The following is a 4,573-nucleotide window of genomic DNA, read 5'->3' as shown; positions in this document are numbered from 1 at the left end:
AAACTTTGTAATCGTTGCTCCACATCAATGAATTCATTGCTCCTATACTCTATGCAGACCTCCTTTCATATATTTTCACATTGGATCCAAGACTTTCTACTCAACTCGATTCAGCTCTGCAATACGACTTTTAGTAGTAAGATAATCTCATCAATCAAATAAAAATACCACAATCATATTCTCTCCACACAAGAAAAATAGTGGCCACATCAAAACTGAAATCCCATCACCAACCAACAACAAAAATGCAGCTCACACTCCACCATAATATCAAACCCTCACACCAAAATATAATTGTTACATACTATAATCAACAACATAAAACACAATGCATATGTTCCAAATGCATTATAATCTCTTGTAAAAACAAATGTGAGAGTCATAAACTTGGAGCTATTGCAATCTCTTCATCAATACCACACTGTGCTACAAGTCTTTGCATCTCTAATCTGAAATCTGGATTCTGAACCAATACTATGCTTTAGGAAATATATCTGCTCATACTGCTACCATTAGATCTCATACATTAAAGCAATCAATCTCACTAATGCCTCTCAAGCATACTCACACAATACAACCTTCTCTAACTCGCTATCACTCACCATCAACCATCACTCAGCTACAAAGTCAAGTATATAAAACATGAAAGGTCAAATTGGCCTTTGGGTTGGGATCAAAGGTATACAAATTGGAATAAATCGATCCACTAACATCACTAATTGTGCACTAAAAGTTTTCACATCATTTCAGGACCTTTTCAAACCGTTCCTGACCTTTACAACTTATTCTATAATCCTTTGGGAATTTCCATGCCAAATTTCTTCTTATTTGTGCGACGAATGTGGAGGACTTTTTGTGAAAAAACTCAATTGCATGCACAATACTATCTAAACTTGACTAGGACCTTCAGTCGCATGCATAGTCTTGTCTTCTAGCTACTGGATCCTTTTAGTCGCATGCATAATCCTATCTCCATGTGATTGGGGTAGAACATAAGGAAAAACCACAAGACCTCAACTCAGAACCTCTACCACGTGTTGGATCCTCTTCTTTGGCATCTAAAATCACCTCCAAACCTCTTCTAATATTAGTTACACCTCTGCAAGGAAATAAAACAATCCTCCCAAGCTTCCAAATTGACCTAAAGGCCAACAAACAAGGTTGGCAAGAGTGTCAACAAGTCCTCCACTCTACAACAAACATCTACAAAAGCTGCAACACATGTGTATACTACCAAATCATCTCTACATCATCATCAAGCCAACACATTGTTACAAAAAGTCATCCTCATGAGCATAAGTATGAGGACCTAGATGAAGACCTAGTATACCAACTCATCAAGTGTGGCAACTCCATCCATGAACACCATACAACTAACAAGCTACATCATCAAGGTTGGCATCATATAGTTGACATCAATGCTAACATAACCATCTCAATGTCAACTCAACTAGCTATAACCTTTCTACAATTAATGGCATAAACAAATCAGTTAGGCTACATAGGGTTGAAATCAATGCCAACATGAGCTAGCTACCATCATGAATCAATTACAACATTAGCTAGCTGGATCCATGCACATCATAATGCCAACAATCTCCCCCTTTGGCATTGATGTCAACCACACACAAACTCCAAACCAATATCCTCTATCACTCCCCCTTTGACATCAATGGAAAGGGGGCAACTCCATCTCAATAGGAAGCATAATTGAAGCACAAATACTAGAGAAACTAACATGGTTGAAAAGTAATGCACATTAACAAGCATCTAATCATGTCATATCAATATTAGCAAGCAACAAATATACCAATCATCAATCAAAGCAGCATACCAACCAACAACCTTTAGAAACAAATAGAAATATGCCAACATGAGGTAGCCACACAAGCATCAATGAGCATTATTATATAAGATGCAACAACACACAAATCTCCTCCATAACTATATAGCAGCAACTACCAAATATCTTTGAACATAACATGAGTCCAAGAACCCCAACTGTCATAGAATAGCATGAGGCACATAATGACACCTACAAGTGAATCATAATGCTAGAAATGTATGGTTGAAGTGAATAGGAACAAGTAATTCTCCCCCTGAACATATGTCATCTCCAAGATCTCCAACTTGAAATGAAATGCTTTCACTGCAAACAATGCTTCCTTCAAAAGTAAGAAGCATAATGTGGACCAAGACTCCATATAAACATGACTATATGACATATACATTACAATTACATGGTTTTATTGGTGTCATAACACCTCATATGACAATCTCATGACTCGTGACTATATGACCCAATGATACATACAATAAAAGTACATGGCTTCATGAGCATTTTACATGGATTTTACAATGAAATGCAGCACTGCTATCATCATTTCTTATGGACCAGTGACTCAAAAAAATGATACATCATGACTATTACATCATCATTAGCCCATAAATGTGGTTGTAAAATAGACTCATGATACTCCTCCATAACAAGCTTATCACCATGATGACTTAACCACTAATGAATAGACCCAATACAAATATAGAATCATGAAACAATAACAAGTACATGGCTATAATAATCATCACATAACAACCCATACATGGTTGGTCCATGTCTCAAATATCCTTTGTACATGGTTGTAACAAAGATTCCAATCTATGCATGTTTGTACAACTTTTCAACCAACTTGTTAGTGAAACCAAAAGTGTAGATATGGCTGAAAATGTACTCTTTTTCACTCATGAAAAACACATATAAATATGCCACAAATGATTGATTGAAATGAAATGATGAAAATTCTAAATATCACATGTAAATTCCATACCATGCATATCTCCCCTGATCTCAATATACCTCCAATACACAAGTTGATCCTATGGACTTGAAAGTGCATGAGACTCAAATTAACTCATCATATGTTGTTGCAATAACTCATACTCATCAAGCTACCATACACTCCCCCTAAGGTTGTGCACCTCTCAAGAACTCTACAGTATTCTATAAATATGCAGGAAATAATCATGGACTACAAGAGGGGATGCTCTTCACTACTTGAAGAGTTGTTGCTCCTTCTTTCTCCACACAGTCTTTGGTTGCTTCTTTTCTTCCTTTATTTTTTTTCTGGTAGGTCCTCTTTGCTTTTGCTACTTTTGATGGTTTTTCCTTGAGTAATGAGGTAGCAAATAGTCTCTTGCCATATGGCCAAAACTATGGCATGTATAACACTCCACATGGCCAAGATATGTATCGAGAGGATTATATTTATTGCTTCTCATGCTAGGTCTATACCTTACATGAAATGTTCTTCTCCTCAATTGGTCAGACCTGTAATCTATTTCCTTATGGCCAAACAGGTGACATGAGTAAAAATAACCATAAAAACCAAAATTATACATGTTGAGAAATCTCCTTGGCTACTAAAATTGTTGCAAGTTTTGTTGATTTGATATAAACATTATGCTCGAGCAAATAGTTACAACATGTCCATAATTGTGATAGCTATAACATTAATTGTACCTCATGCATCAAAGAAACAAAAGGAATGTGTTTCCTTTGAATATAATAGATATAACATGATCCTATCTTGGATAAAATGATTTTCTGAATGTAGGAGCTTCTTGAGATTTTCTTCTTTGTTGTTGTTTGTTTTGTTGCTTGATCTGATGCTAGTTCTTCTTCTTATTTCTTTGGTTCTCACTCTTGATGCTGGTATTGTTTTCTACAAGTTTCTTGGGTTCTTATTTATTTTTTTTCTTGCGTCCAAACTAGACTCACCCTTTTGAAATCTAAGACCAAATTTATCCAATGGTGATCTATGGATCTCAAGCAAACTATCCAAAACCACATAGTTCTTCTCCATGTTTCACTGCTTTCTCAAGGAAATCACTTCGGCTTCTAATCTCTCAAACTCTTTTTCCTTTTCTTGGTACTTCTTCCTCATGCCTTCCTCAACTCTTCCTGATTTTTCCAACTTAATATTTAAGCTAACAATCTCTTCCTTGAGTTTGGCCTCCTTATCATCATAGATTTGCAATATTTTTTCTTGATCCTTGCATGCATTTGTTAGTCTTGAAATTTCAACTCTAAGAACCTTAAAAACATTCTCATCTTCACTATGTGCTTCAACATGATCAAAATTTGAATCGTCAAAATTATAAATCAATAGAAAATCATTAATATTTATACCTTTGGGTTCAATATTTTTTTATCTCTTCTCATCATCAGTTGAATCATGTGCACTATAGGAATGAGGCTCTTGTGGCTGAGATTCTTGTCTTTGAAGGCCCTTCTTCTTGTTCTTCTTCTTGTTCTTATTTTTGCTGCTCTTTTTCACATTCTCCATATTGCTACTGGTACCATCTCCAAATAGAGACTCTATATTGGCCCAAATATCTTTGGAATATTTCAAACCTACTAGCCTCTTCAAATCATCATCATGAGGATTATTGTATATTATGCATCTAGCTTGTGCATCTTGTTGTAAAACTTTATCTGCAATTAGATCCTTGCCACAACCTTCACATACTAATCTCCAAATGTTAAATCCACAAGACAAAAATTGAGATTTAAGAA

The sequence above is a fragment of the Pinus tabuliformis genome, chromosome 3_1 (assembly GCF_031772625.1).
Source record: "Pinus tabuliformis cultivar Carrire ecotype Pingquan chromosome 3_1, CPIR1, whole genome shotgun sequence".
NCBI lineage: Eukaryota > Viridiplantae > Streptophyta > Pinopsida > Pinales > Pinaceae > Pinus > Pinus tabuliformis.
The sequence above is the reverse complement of the archived record's forward strand: the minus strand, read 5'-3'. Positions refer to the sequence as shown.